Below are 16,812 nucleotides of genomic sequence, written 5' to 3'. Positions count from 1 at the left end.
TCATAATCCATAACCACTACCCACCCCCCCCCCCCTTAACCCTGATACTTTTGTTCCTAGCCAGTTTCTTTAATAAACTGTATTCCACTGGGGACAAGTTTAGTTCAGTACTCTAAATATTTTTGTGCCACAATGTTTGTATGTCGAACTCACATATTTTTTTTTCAAAAAGTAACAGAGGTAGGGCAAGTGGGGGGTTAAATGTATTGCTTCTTTTCATGACATTGTGGTTGTGTAACATCAGTTTATCTTTGAACCAGATTTTTAAGTTTAGTTTCCTCAAGTACATTTTTAAATCAGTTAGACAACATTCTATAGGAGTTGTGGTTCCAGGAACAAAGTTAAAACCTTTACAAAATAAATTTGCATGTTCTACCCCGAATGTATAACCACTAAAGTTATAAATTTTAAAATCTCCATTAGAATTGCAAATAATGAATATTACATTGTTGTTGGCTACCAATAAAGCAGTATCGCATATACTTCCATCAGAATCAAGTGTAATGGCATCACATTGTATTTTTCTATTCACATTCAAAAAGACATTTACAATTTCATCAACATCATTTAAATCACTGGTCTGGGCTTCAAAATGGTTTAACACCCATACACTGTTGTCTTTCTGAACACCAACAGTTTCAATGGAAGCTTCAAAACACGAAGCAGTGTCAACCAAGTTGAAATGAACTGTTAGTGCGTTGGTTTCACAAGCACTTCCATCTAGTTCAAGTAAATAGGCACCAGCGTTGTTTTATAATTCTCCAATATCAACAAAACATTCACTTTCAGTCTTGTTAAGTCTTTAGAAGTATTAAAAAAATCGTTTTTAATTCTGCAATACCTTCAATATGGATATTTTTTTAGTTTTTTTCTGTAATGTATAGTGTTTTGTGGCTTTAATTTAATTGTGTTAAATTAGTTGTTACTGATTGGTTGTCTTTTAAAATGTGATGATTTTGAAAGAGTATTTAAAATGTTGGTAATGTTTTGGATGTGTTTCTGATGAAGTCATTGCTGTAACCCTGACAAAAGTGCTAAAACCTTTTATTAAACAATTTGTGTATACTGACTGGTTGGTTGTGCTGGTTTTCCATGTTCTCTTTGGCATTCTACAGTTCAAGTGTTTCGTGTTGGTTCCTGTTTTTTATGGTTATTTCTCTTCTGCAACTCTGTTTTCCCAAGTTTCCTGCATGTCTCTGTACGCTTACATCAATAATTCCTTCTGCTAAGGCATATGTGTCTTGAATAAATGCCTTCTATACACTTAACCGTCTTCTCCATTGACAACAAAAGATCTGGGCTTTGCTGCTTCTAATTGTTCATCTTTCCATAGCTGCTGAATTCTGGCATGTTCTTTTGCCTTTAGAGCAGCAAATTTCCTGGAGTATCTGTCATAATGAACTTTTCTTGGTTCTTATTGGTTCTTTTCCCACATTTTATCAAACCTGTTTTAATTCTCTGGAATCAATAAAAAAGATGAAGCGAAGAGCTTACTATTTAGCTTTCTTACCATCAGCAGCTGAGCTTATAAGTGATTGAGTCCCTGTAATGGAGTATTCTATTTCTTATATCCCAGAATTATAAGATCACCATCCCCATAGCAACCGTTGGTGCCATTTTTCATCAGGTACTTCACTGTCTGTATAGTTTTCTCTACCCATCTATTTTATTACAAGTGATGTGGATTCATAGTTAAGTGTTTAAACTCTCTCCCAAAATGTTGTCACCTTTTAAGTTTTGTGGTTCATATATTGTGGACCATTGCTTGATACCAGTATATGATATACCTTGACTTGAAAATACAAAATTAAATGCTCTTACCACACCACCTGCACTTGTAGTATCTGCAGTGGGATCACTTCAGGGTACTTAAAACAATAATCTGCACATGGTAAGCACATTCTTTATTTGAAAGTCTGGTAGTTGGCACAGAGGTTTAAGGTCGTGAGCTATAGTTCTTATGGTTCAGATTTCGATTCCCTCAGCTTTCATTTGCTTACTGCTTGACCTTGTGCAAGTCACTTAAAAGGACAGTGCTTGAGGGCAACTAGGAATTTCGGCTGGGGACCTCAATGGTCCTCTGCACTGCAAACCTAGTAACTACCTATGAAGTTATAAATACGTACTCACTTTGCTCAGTTGATGTCCTGGTATTGTGTAAGCTAATATTTCTTCCCTTGAATTATTATCACATATGCTAAGTATGTTACACTTCTGTACCTGCTGTTCTGTCTGACATTCCTGGCTAATTCATTTTCTCTTTTTTGTTTGCATTTCACTATTCAAGGATACAATTTGTGTATTACGTCAGTCATTTGTTTTCTCATTTGGTTATGCACTATCATCTTCCGTGCTGTAAGCATTAAACCAAAGACACAACTTAATTCTATAAAAGAAATCATAGGACTGAATATATTTTTCTGCTTATTTTTTTTCTCTGGCCTGTCTCTCACTGTAATGTATGTCAATAGCTGCATTAAGTCATTGTCACTGCATTTTGAAATTTGTTCATTTTTCTGTCTTTGATAACTGCGGTATCATCCAAAGAATTTAAGTTCTTGTAACAAATATGTATTCTCTTCTCATAAATACTTTCTTATCACCAGATCTGCCATATGCAGTTTCTTGTCTGGCCGCTGTTTGACTTTCAGGTCATACTTTTGCAAACAAATTACATTCTTTGTAGGATCAGGAAGTGCTTTCAACAAAGACTTTCTGGATATGTATTTCAAATGTTTATTGTCAGTCTTATCTTGTCTTCTTTACTTTTAATATATTTGTGGAATGTCTGTGGAATGTCTGACAGTCAAACACTTTTGCTAACACAGTTGTTTGTCTGAGCATAACTGTTTTGCCCATCTGTAAATGATTTTGACCATTAGGCAACTGGTGTTTTCTCCTATAAGCACAACGCCCCTGCACCATTTTGTTTTACATCCACTTTCAATACAACTGGCTTATTTACATAGTTTTAGTTCAAGATCTTTTGTTACTAGTTTTCTCAAACCTTTCTTGCACAGCAATATACATATATACATACTTATACTTGGAAACCTCTACTACAGCTTGCCATATGTTAAAATGTTATTTAAATAGGTCTATGACAGTTAGTACATGGGTTTAAGGCTATGAGCTACTGCCTGTAGTCCAGGATGTAGTTCGATTCTTTCCACCTCCTTTGGTCTGTTGTGTGTCTGAGAAAATCTTTTAAGCAAACAGTGCTTCTGAGTCACCCCTAAGAAAGAACACTTGTGTCCAGTGTATTTAACAGTGAATAAAAATACTTCAAACATGCTTTTCTGCCAATAATTATATTGTATTACTTTAGATGTTGTCTGGTTCGATTCTCAGCTAGAGCGTCTTCTGCGTGGAGACATGTGTGAATGGGTGTACCTTCGTTGAAGGTTGTGCATCAAGCCTGGCAAGCTGGTACCTAAAAATCAACTGCCAATCATTAGCGGACAGGAGTTCCGCTGTGGCGACCCCTAACCGGGAAAAGCCGAAAGACACAAACTTTATTAACAAGTGTCCCTAAAACATTTCACTTAGACTATTTTCCTAGATAATCTTTCTTGAAAATGTTTAATGTATTGCCCTCTCTCTCTTGCCCCAACTCGCAAAATAAGAATCAAATCTAATTTCATACCCTGGCTCTCCAAAGCTACTCATGCTTTGATGCATGAAAGAGATGCCCTATGGAAATAATGGCAAACCACTAAAACTCCCACCTTTCTCCAAGGTTATAAGCAACTCAGAAATCATATAAAAACATTATTATTTTGAATAAATGCCAATATTTCACTAAATTTCAAAGCTCTCACAAAAAAGACACCAAATAATTCTGGAGTACTATCACCTCCCTGCTCCACACGGGTTCTCCTACCAACCCTAACCCTTTCCCCTATCACTCTCCCTCTGAAACTGCAGACTTACTCAACAAACACTTCATAGACAGCATCTCTACACTCCTACCCTCTGGTAACTCTGCTCATCCCAACTCTTCTGTGCCACCCTCACTTCCCCCTAAACCACCATGCTCCTCTGTCTCTCAGCCTTTTCCTTTGCTACCTGTTTCTACTAAATATATAAAATCCCTGCTTCTTAAATTAAAACCATGCTCTCCCTCAACTGCTAAACTCCCCCTCAATTTATGAAAATTGCTGCTGACTCTATTGCATATGCTGTATCTATCTTAATCAACCACTCCATTCAGAAATCTACCATACCGGAAATATGGAAACCCTTCTATACCACTCCTGTGCACAAAGCTGGCAACTCTGTTGAACCTTTTTAACTATAGACCAATCACTATTCTCTCACTGCTCTCTAAGATCCTTGAAAAATGTATACATGCTCAACTACTGTCCTCTCTCATTCACAAAAATCTCCTCACCCCCTCACAACATGGATTTTGCCCTAAACACAGTACCTTAACTGCCTTACTACCCTTTCTTCAAAAGGTTGCAGAAGCTAGGGACAACAACCTCCTCATCTCCTGTATATTTCTTGATCTCTCTAAAGCCTTCGACACTATGTCTCATCTCATCCTTCTTAACAAACTCTCAGACCTAAATCTCTCTCCTTCTACTCTTGGCTGGTTCCAATCCTACCTTACTGGCAGAAAACAAGCTGTTAGATGGCAGCAGGGTTTCTCACCCTTCCTTGCTGTTTAAACAGGAGTAGCCCAAGGCACCATTCTTGGACCGCTAATTTTCAACATTTTTACCAATAACCTACATTCATACTGCAGTCTCTCATCTGTAAAACAATACGCAGATGACTCTACTCTCTTATCTATCTCCAATACTATCTCTGAACTACACACACTAACACAAAATTCCTTTATCTCTGTTGAAAAATGGCTCAGAAACAATCAACTAATCCTTAACCCTAAGAAAACTCAACTCCTTCTCTTCCTACCTCATACACTCTCTCACCTTAAAACCAACATTTCTCTTTCCTCCCCAGATGGCACCACTATCTCCCCTGCATCATACACCAAACTCCTTGGTTTAATAATTGATGACCAGCTAAAATCTGACTTGACATACAACAGGCCATCAAAAAAACCCACCAAAAACTTGGACTACTTTATAGGAACAATAAATTCTCTACTACTACCACTAAACACACTCTTGCACGGGCATTTCTCTTACCTAGTCTTCTGTATGCTCCCCCCATATTTACCAATATCCAAACTACCTCAGTGCAGAAACTGAAACAAACAGACAACAAAATTGCCAGATTTATTCTAAACCAACCACTCTCTTCACATCACTGCCTCTCATTAAACAGACTTCAGTGGCTGGAAATTCCGTACCTTCTCCTACAGTCGCAACTCCACACTACCTTTTCCATACTCAACAACCCCTCTGCCTGCTCTGCTCTTGCCCCCATGTTACTCTCTACTCCCCCCCAGGCATCTCCGGAGTGCTGATCAGCATCTTCTCTGTTTATAAACCCAAAAGGAATATTGGCAAACTACAAACACTCTGTCTCACTAAATTGGAACAAACTCCCTCTTCATATTAGATCCAACTTTTCCTTTCCTTGTTTTAAAAAGGAGCTTAAATCCCACATACTAAACTTGAAATGTTGTCATTGCCTTGACCACACATAGCCTTAGTCTGTCCTACTGTATAACCTGTTGAATTTCCTAACTTTCTTTCTCTATTAGTAACTTCTACTTAAACTAACCTCCTAAACACTCAGCTTTACTACTATAGCCCCCTCCTTTCTCCCCCCCCCCCCTCGGGGGCTCCACACTATTTATCTCCCCTCCCCCCACTTCCTAACAATGTCTATGCATTGTCCTTCTTTTGAACAATGATTGTCTTTTTGTTTTTACTCTTATATGTAGTAAATTTTAGACCACTGCTATCAGTGCAACCCTTAATGTTCATAATTTTTTCTTTTGTTTTTCTCTTTATAATTAATTTCGTATTTGCATTGTTATTTTTAATAGTTTTTGTCCTGTATGTTTATCTTTGCTTATGATTGCTGGAGCTCTTTCCCCTTGGGTCGCCACTGAAAATGAGTTGCTTATTACCAATGCAATGCAAATAGTAAATAACCTTTTCTTTTTTACAATTATTTTGTATTGTGATTGTTATTTAATATTTGTATATTGTTACTTTATCTTTACTTATGTTTGCTGGGGCTTTTCCCCTCGGGTCTCCACGCAAAATGAGTTTGTTTGCAAAGTCAGTTGGACTAACCCAGTTAACAAATGTGAAATAAATAAATAAAATATTAACTTCCCTAACTCATCTGGCATGTTATTCCATAAGGCTGGGGCTATTGCAGAAAATTTTTTTTTTTTTTTTTTTTTTTTTTTTTACTAGTGGCTAAATTGAAATGTGGTCTAAGTAATTTGATGGTATTTCTGGCTCCTTAGCTCATAGGTAGCAATCATAGGTTCATGGGTATGTACTAGGCTATCAACCCAAGGGCCTAAGTAAGTCTAGCCAACAAGGTTCCCTGACTTACGCCACCCAAGAAAAGTTACTTTCCTGTGCCACTGTCAAGCAGAGCTACAGAAGTGATCCCATGGGTGTATTTCCTATTTCCCATCCACTCATCAAGATTTTTCTTGAAGAGTGCTAATGAGGAACTTTGCTTGACATAGATGGGTAGCTTGTTCCAGAGTATAGGAAGTCTCTGGGACAGGAATCTATCCCTCCAGCATGTCCAGTTTATTGTGGTGACAAGGTTTAGGTATCTAGAGCGTGTTGCTCAGAGGATTGGGATTTCTTAAGGTGTAGCATGTCCAACAGCTCTGGGTTTAACATAGCTTTATATGTTAGGCAGAGATCTCCTTGGAGTAGGCGATATGCTACAGAGTAAAGCTGGAGGTTTTTGAGACGGTCAATGTGGGCATCTGTTTGAGGCCAGTAATCCTTTTTGTGAGGTACTTCTGTGGCCATTCCAGCTGCTGCAGATGTTTTGTGAGATACATTCCAAAAGGGGAGTTGTACTCTATAATGGCTCTAATGAGTGCCGAGTAGAGGGGAACAATTACCTCTTTTTTCCTGAATGAGAACCCTTTTGTGATGTGGTGTGCCACATAGAAGGATTTCCTGACTACTGTGGTGATGTGATTATCAAAGGAGAGACTACTGTCCACCTGGGTCCCAAGGTGTCTTATCACACATTCGGCATTAAGTAGACTGCCATTTATGTGGTAGTTCATGGGTACAGAGTTTTTACCAAAGGGGATGACAGTGCACCTTTTGGTATTGAGCTTGAGGTCATGCCTCTGACACCAGGCATCTGTCTCAGTGAGGCCCTTCTATAGGATATCCACATCATTTCGGGACTTGACTATGGCTCCTAGTTTACAGTCATCTGCAAACTTTGTTAGCCAGAGGCCTTCTGTGTTAGCCTGTACTTCAGAGAAGTAGATGCCAAACAGGAGAGGTCCCAGGACTGAACCATGTGATACTCCACTTGTCACTGGTTTGAAGTCAGATTTGGAGTCTGCAACTTTTACAGTGTGGGTTCTGTCAGTGAGCCAGTTGGCAACCCACCTTGTGACATAGAAATTTATACCTAGTTTAGTGAGTTTAGCTATAATTCCAGAATGGGGAATGGTGTCGAAAGCCTTGGCGTGGTCAAGATAGGCTGTGTGAACCACCTTACCCTCGTCTATGGCTTTGGTGACTGCCTCAAAGAAGTCGATCAGGTTCAGAAGGCATGATCTGCCTTTCACAAACCCGAACTGGGTGGGGTCCAGAGTTTGGAGGTTACCAATGTCTTTGTTTATAAGTTCCATGATGATGCATTCCATGGCCTTACAGACCAGGCTAATATGGCGATAATTCCCGGGATCAGTGTTGGCTCCCCCTTTGTGAAGTGGGATAACTGTTGCTGTGCACCATTCAGTGGGCACAAAGCCTGACGTGAGACTTTGATTGAACATGGTGCTTAGGTGGGGAGCCAGTTCATTCTGAAGTTCATGTAAAACACAACCTGGGATGTTGTCTGGTCCCATGGATGCTGTGTGTTTGGTTTTAGAGAGTGCAGCTTTTACCTGCATAGATGTGATTACAGGGACTCTGCATTTTCATGAGCTTGTTTCCTGATAGGGGACAATACTTTTCATTCAGTAGTTTAAGTGTTAATGTGTTTAGAAGAAAGGTAGCTCCAACAGTAATTACTAACCAGTTAGTTTTTTTTGAATGGTTAGTGAGTGATGCTGTCTAGGGCTTGATAGATGAATGAACCAAATTATTTTTTTGTTAGTTTGCAGAATAGTGGTATACAGCCAGGCAGTAATAGGAAAGGCATACTCTATTCTAGTGTCTAAACATTAATTAAAATTGCTTTTCTAGCTTCCAGTGTAAGCAGAGGTGACACCTTGTAACTAATTCTAAGCTGGTATAGAACTTTGGTTAAAAGCAGCACAGTGTAAGTATGAAAGATAGTGTTTTGATGAAGTGTAACACCTAAATATTTTTGTTGAGTAACATATATTAGAATATTGTCTAATGGGTATTTTGTATTAAGTGGAGAGCCTGTAGATATTTTTTTCTATGTGCTAAAAGCCATGATATTATAAGTGTGGACTGGTTGTTAGTTTGCTGTTGGTAATCTAGTTTCAAACAGAGATGAAATTATGTTGAAGTTCTTTTTTAATGGTGGGGATAGATTGGATAAATCTGCTCTAGTAAGAACTATATAATTTTCAGACAGGACATATGAAGTATGTGACAAGTCCCATGGCAACCTATTTGTGAATACAGTGATAGGTACTGGTCCAAGAATGGACTCCTGTTGGGACTCTTTAGTAAGAATGCCAGTGTCCATAAGCATATGGCCATTCATTACTTTCAAGTTTTTTCATGACTCGTTCATCAAGGGAACTTATCTCCAAATTCCACGAAGTCTCACTAATGTCTTGTTTTTTTCTCTCTCTCGTCCCCCTTCCAGCTTTTGCATTCACGCTTTTACTCTTAGTTTTCTCTTGAATCTGTATTTAATTCTCCTGATGTTAGAATATGGCTTATATGCTTTGCTCTTGTTGTTGAATTTAAAACTGGAAAAGCTCACTATGTTTAGTAGCTGTATCAATGTCCTATGACTTTCTAATTGTATCTGATCCCACAATGAGAAATCATCAGTTGCATTCACATCACCTTCTAAGTCTGTAATTACTTGTACAACACTATGAAATACATTTGATGCTGCTGATATCAGAACTCTAAGGAAGTTATTCCTTCTTAATGATTTCTTAAATATACACACCTTCAGTATTTTTCAACTAGTTTCATTTGACAGATAATACCTTCTTTTAATTATTTTATTCAAATCTTGCAGCTCAATAAATGTGCAATTCTTGCTTTCCTTCACAGCAGTGACTATACTATTGACAAATCTGTTGATTCTGTTTCTTAATGACACCTATGCTTTCTGCCACTTCTGTTTCTTAATAATACTTACATTTTCAATTTGCTTTAATTCTTTCTTATTTCTAACCCTGAAATGTACTAGTCATTTTTTGGAGCATATATTACTGGTATAACTGCAGAACCTATTTAAATATGATGTCCTCCTGGCAAATTTCCCAGGTCAATAAATAAATCAGCATAATCATGCAAAACAGTTTTATTATTTCTCTGTATATTTTTCCAGCTCGCTCTGTGACTGTGAGTGTAACGCATGTGTGTGCGTTCTTATACATATTTACTCAGTGTCTATACACTCTAAATATATTTCATCATGCTCAACTTCTGACAAAACAAATTATTAAATGAAATAATTCTTTACAAGGAGCTACAGAGGATTATAAGCTTTCATGTTTATATTTACAAGTGAATAGCATTTAATTCATTGGGTTTGGTTTCTGTCTTCCTTATGTAAGTAAGGTGCATACAGCTTTTTTTATCATTCAACCACAGAGTTTTTTTTCTGATATAATATTACACTTTGCATGAGGCTAATTTAAATTCAACACTTCTTTTATAAATTCTGAACTTCTATTTTCAGTTAAACTAGCTCTCTTTTTGCACTGCTTCTGCATTCTCTGGCATCACAATATCAACTGATTACATTTTAATAGTGCCTATAAACACCTAATGTTCCTGTTTTTGGCTCAGTAACTTGCAAATTCTTTTGTGCACTTGCATGCTTGCTTTTGCATATCTTTGCAAAATGATCCTTTGTACCACAGCTTCTACAAAATTAGGTACATTCTGGACCCTTTTTCTCCTCATGCTTGTAGCCACATCAAATACAAAATGTTTAATTTCCACTATACTATACTTCTTGCAGATTTATCGGTTCTCTTTCTCTTCATTATTACTGTTACAAGGTTTCTCACATTATGATTCTTTTTTACTTTATTGCTTGACTTATATTTTTTCTTTCATGCTTATCATGCACAGACCTGCTCAATTTGGAAGGTGAGAACTATTAAGTGTTCAAAAGGTGGGGCAAGAACTTTTAAGTGTATCTTTCTTAAAGGTGTATATGTGTAGGCATCTTCTAATTCTCCTAATTGCTTGCCTGGTATTGTTTTATAATTTCACTCAATTTCAACACTGCCATAGCTTTTGATAAGGTCAGATCTATTTCTTTTAAAAGTCTGTTCACTGCTTGATTACTTTTTTACACAAACTATTCTGTTTCCTAAGAAAAAAATATGCAGTGCTCCAATTCACAATCTTTGAGTAGATAATTTGGTCATTAGCATTCTCATCTTTAGCTTCTATTGATCTTGTGTTTCTTTTAAAGTATAAATGATGAATAAATGGAATCATTTTCTAGGCTCAAAATAATTTCTGAATTTCTTCCCTATTACTGCTGTTTTGTCTTTTTTTTTTTTTTTTGCTCTTTGGAAAACAATAGCATTAAATAACTTCAAGGCTTCTTTCCCAGTGATGTTCAGAAATGTAACAATGTACCTTTTCAGGTTTCCTGGCTATTTCACTGGCAGTGAGGAAAAACCTAAATGTATGGAGCCACACCTTCTAGTTTTCTTCTTGCAGTGAGAAACAAAATGCATTTCTGCAGTCATGCCTTCTGTTTTTTCTTCTAAACTGCCTTCTAGCAATAGACTTCCCAGTGATTGTAATTGAACTGTCTTTCTACAAATGAACAAAATAATGCACAACCTTCTAAGTTAAGAAAGCAAAAAAAAAAATTTCAATGGCAACTTTATTTTTGAGAAAAAAATAAATTGTGCTTCGGACTGTTCAATAACCTAAAAATAAACCTATTCATTTTTGACTCGTATAGTATTTATTATATTTATTAGGATTCTCACAAAAGACAACGACCCTATTGATGTATTAACAGTCTCCCTAAGGTCTTTTACTGAGACTGTAAAGTGGAGAAGGAGCCACAAAACATGCATCACCCTAGTATTAATATTTTAATTCTTAAAGAGATAGCAACATATGTTACAGAGGGTCTACTTCATTTGCCCTAACTTCCAATTGACTGGCACCCATTTGACTGACCCCATTTGACTGAAATTTCATTTGACTGACACTTCATCAGACTGACAAGTATTATTGGCAGTCTCCAGAGCACTTTAAGGCAAGAAAATGGAATATGACCCCTTCCCCACTATAGTGCGACCCTGGAGTTAGAATATATAGTTGGGGGTGTGGGGGGCACAGCCTCCCACAATGGGGGGTGGGGGCAAAGCCCCCCACTTACTTTTGTTTTACTAAGCAATATTAAATCAAAAGCAAACAATATAATATGAAATTGAGTGGGGGGCTGTGCCCCCCACACCCCCCTAACTATATATTCTAACTCCAGGGTCACACTCTTGTGGGGAAGGGGACATATTCCATTTACTTGCCTTACAGTGCTCTGGAGACTGCCAATAATACTTGTCAGTCAAATGAAATTTCAGTCATTTGGTCTCAGTCAAATGGGTGTCAGTCAATTGGAAGTTAGGGCAAATGAAGTAGACCCATTACAGGTCTCAGGCATGGCTTTAGCCTAACCTCCAGCAGTGGTATGTAATTATGTCATATCTTAACATCCCACACCATGCAACATGCCAAGAATCCATTCACAATTAGGACCACATGTTTTTTGTGTGACACTTATGACATTGCATAAATACCACCACACACAAGCCCATGGCTTATATGGTTCATTGTTGTGGTTGTACTGCTTGGGCCATGGACTGCTCACTGCCTGTTCTACCATACCCAAGTCTACTTCCACAGTGATCCACAGAGCTAGATGCCTCTTCAGGCACTGAAACAAACACTGTGGATGAAGTAGCAGACTCCAGTGATGCACCCTTCTTACTATATGTACTCCTAAACCCCCCAAAGCTACTTTTCTTATGGTCAAATGATGCCATTTTACATATGTACCATCCCTTGAACTCAGGGCAGACTGTATGAAAAGCCATTAAAATAACAGCACGCTAGTACCAGCTACATGGCATGCAGTTGTAGAGTCTTGACTATACCTCAGATGACCTTGGTTTCATTAGTCACCTACACACTAATGATACTGGCCAGGTAGGTATGGGATTTGGCAGCCAGTGCTGGTTCACCCATCCAGACAAGTGCTGATAGTGGAGTCTCAGATCAACAGCTCTATCTTGGGGAAAGCCAAGCTCCTGCAACTTGAAATTCAAAGAGCATAAGTTTGTCAAAGATATGCATGCACTGAAGCTGAAAATGCAGGTGTTCAGATGTGTGCATTCAAACTAATTCCAGTATAACATGAATTGGGCAGTATTTTCTCTTGAATCTGCATTGTTATTGTTATGATTATACAAAAGATCCTCTACCCCCTGGATGACAGCCATAATCCATGGCTCTCATGTCCCCTTCCGAACATCGTAGGAAGATGTGGGACAAAAACAATAAATGGTCCAACAGAGGATAACAACTTGATGGTTACAGGGTGGTGGATGTGTCAAACTGAGTGGTAAATAAGTGGTATTACTCTCATTGCTCTCACTGTTGCCATTATCAACAGGCTGAGCTATATCCTCCTTCCTCTCAACAGATGATGCCTTGAACTTGGTCCACAAAATGTCTGTTTCTGGCCACAACCCAAGAGGGGCTCTAATTCACTCATTCACATCCCTCAGCATAATATTGACTGTACTGGCATGTCAGCTCTACCAGCTACATGCACGAATAAACAGAAAAGCACATCAGAATACATTGATTCCAAGCACACCCTACAGGAATGCTATATGCATAATATTGACTAACAAGTGGTATAACTGAGACACAGAACCTGATTTGCTTGAATGCACTGTTCTGGCTGTACTGATATACAATGTTACCTGCAACACTGCATCCACTGATGCAGGTAGGAAAGTTGAAGGCTGTAACCAGGTTTATAGGCCTTTATACTGAAATCCCAGAGGTACCTGTTAAAACAAGCAGATACTGACTGCATGTACTTACCATTTCAAAGCTGTGTGTGCTGGATCTTACTTAAACACCTGACTAATTCAAAGATGTTTGGAAGAATTTCCATTCTGTAGCACATTAGTGGATTCACTGTTAGACAGTGGGATGGTGACCCATCTAACACACACCCCTGCACTTCCCGTATGAATGATTGGCAGGGATCACTTGTAAAAAAATTAAACACACACAGATGACTGAAAACATATTTCTCCTACACCCCACCTGCACACATAACAATAAATATTTTTGTATAGAAGCAAGTAACCCCACAGTCCCTGATCTTGGATATATTAATGTTATACTGACAAAAGAATGAGGAAAAGAGAACCTACTTCATAAACCATACATCAATCTGGTATCCCTCTGTGAATAAGGAACTCTCTCATAAACCATACATCAATCTCATATCCCTCTGTGAATAAGAAACTCCCTCATAAACCATATATCAATCTCGTATCCCTCTGTGAATAAGAAACTCCCTCATAAACCATACATAAATCTCGTATCCCTCTGTGAATAACAAACTCTCTCATAAACCATACATCAGTTGCATATCCCTCTGCGAATAAGAAACTCTCTCATAAACCATACATCAGTCTGGTATCCATTTGTGAATAAGAAACGCTCTCATAAACCATACATCAATCCCGTATCCCTCTGTGAATAAGAAACTCTCTCATAAACCATACATCAATCTCGTATCCCTCTGTGAATAAGAAACTCCCTCATAAACCATACATCAATTCCGTATCCCTCTGTGAATAAGAAACTCTCTCATAAACCATACATCAATCTCGTATCCCTCTGTGAATAAGAAACTCTCTCATAAACCATACATCAATCTCGTATCCTCTGTAAATAAGAAACTCCCTCATAAACCATACATCAATCTCGTATCCCTCTGTCAATAAGAAACTCTCTCATAAACCATACATCAGTCTCATATCCCTGTGTGAATAAGAAACTCTCTCATAAACCATACATCAGTCTCGTATCACTCTGTGAATAAGAAACTCTCTCATAAACCATACATCAGTCTGGTATCCCTCTGTGAATAAGAAACTCTCTCATAAACCATACATCAATCTTGTATCCCTCTGTGAATAAGAAACTCTCTCATAAACCATACATCAATCTCGTATCCCTCTGTGAATAACAAACTCTCTCATAAACCATACATCAATCTGGTATCCCTCTGTGAATAAGAAACTCTCTCATAAACCATACATCAATCTTGTATCCCTCTGTGAATAAAAAACTCTGTCATAAACCATACATTAATCTCGTATCCCTCTGTGAATAAGAAACTCTCTCATAATAAACCATAGATCTTGGCCCCCTATTGTTCGGCATCTACTTCTCAGAAGTACAGGCCAACATGGGAGGACTTTGGCTGACAAAGTTTGCAGACGATTGCAAACTGGGCGCCATAGTGGAAAGTGCATCGGACACAGATATCCTTCAGAAGGGACTCACGGAAACAGATAGCTGGTGCCAGAGCCATGGCCTGAAGTTAAACGCCAAAAAATGTATAGTCATACCCTTCGGGAAAAACAAGGTAACCCCAAGCTACCATATAGGTGGCAATCCACTAAGCACAGAAGAGGTTATCAGGGACCTGGGGACCCAGGTTGACAGTGGCCTTTCTTTTGACACTCACGTTGCTAAAGTGGTTAGAAAGACCTTCTACATTGCCCACCTGATCACGAAGGGATTCACATCCAGATCTAGTGAGGTCATTGTTCCCCTGTACTCTTCACTTATCAGACCAATGATCGAGTACAATGCCCCATTCGGGATGTATCTCACCCGACATCTGCAGCAATTGGAGAGACCCCAAAAGTTCCTCACCAAAAGGATAAAGGGACTCCAAAATTTGTCATATGCTGCCAGATTGAAGAAACTCCAGCTCTATTCAGTCACATATCGTCTGCTCAGAGGTGACATGTGCCTGACGTACAAGGACATGTCCAACCCAGAATTAATGGACATGCTCCACCTCAAAAAATCCAAATCCACCAAAACCACTAGAGCAAGCGACTTAAACCTTAGCACGGACATAAATAGGACGTGCTGGAGGGATAGATTTATCACTCAGAGACTCTCTATGCTGTGGAATAAAATCCCGGTCCATGTGAGGCAGAGCACCTCGCTGGCTCTGTTCAAGAGAAATCTTGACCTGTGGATGGGAGATCGTAGGTTTACCCCGGGAATCATCTCTGTGTCACTGCTGGACAGAGGCACAACAAACTAATGGGCACAGTATTTTTTCATATAAGGGGTGGCGTAAGCCACAAAAATTTGGGCTAGGCTTATAAATGCCTTAGGGCAGATAGCCTAGTATAAACCTATGAACCTATAAACCATACATCAATCTTGTATCCCTCTGTGAATAAGAAACTCTCTCGTAAACCATACATCAATCTCGTATCCCTCTGTGAATAAGAAACTCTCTCATAAACCATACATCAATCTCGTATCCCTCTGTGAATAAGAAAGTCTCTCATAAACCATACATCAATCTTGTATCCCTCTGTGAATAAGAAACTCTCTCATAAACCATACATCAATCTCATATCCCTCTGAGAATAAGAAACTCTCTCATAAACCATACATCAATTTGATATCCCTCTGTGAATAAGAAACTATCTCGTAAACCATACATCAATCTTGTATCCCTCTGTGAATAAGAAACTCTCTCATAAACCATAGATCAATCTCGTATCCCTCTGTGAATAAGAAACTCTCTCATAAACCATAGATCAATCTTGTATCCCTCTGTGAAAAAGAAACTCTCTCATAAACCATACATTAATCTTGTATCCCTCTGTGAATAAGAAACTCTCTCATAAACCATACATCAATCTTGTATCCCTCTGTGAATAAGAAACTCTCTAGAAAACCATACATTAATCTCATATCCCTCTGTGAATAATAGTCTAACCTTTCAATCATGATACAATAAAAGGTAATTCTAACCAATTCTATTTGGGTACTTAGAACCCCTTCATCTGGTTGCTCATCACCTATCTACACCCCCCCCACACACTTGTTAATAGTGTAAAATGTAGACCTACATGCTAGACCATTGAAACATTTATTTCATTTCACCTGGCATATAAAGTTTTGACCTGTAACTGTTCACCAACAAAGAACAGAACTGTGGTTGTAAGGGGATATGATGTGCCCTGGCTTGATTCATATGGTCTCACAAATTATTATTATAGTCTCATGTCTTTTCCTGCATACCTCTCAACCTCTTAGAGCAAGAAATCTGAACAAAGCCAGAAATAGTGGGGGGACAAAGGCCCAAAAATAGGAACATTTTTTAAATATTACTTTTATAAACTTAGAAAATTGATAGAATAACAAGTTTTCCATTAGCGTGAATATTCTGAAGGGTATGAAG

The sequence above is a fragment of the Protopterus annectens genome, chromosome 14.part0 (assembly GCF_019279795.1).
Source record: "Protopterus annectens isolate FY-2018-M chromosome 14.part0, PAN1.0, whole genome shotgun sequence".
NCBI classification, from domain to species: Eukaryota; Metazoa; Chordata; order Ceratodontiformes; family Protopteridae; genus Protopterus; species Protopterus annectens.
Note: the sequence above shows the minus strand (reverse complement) of the source record.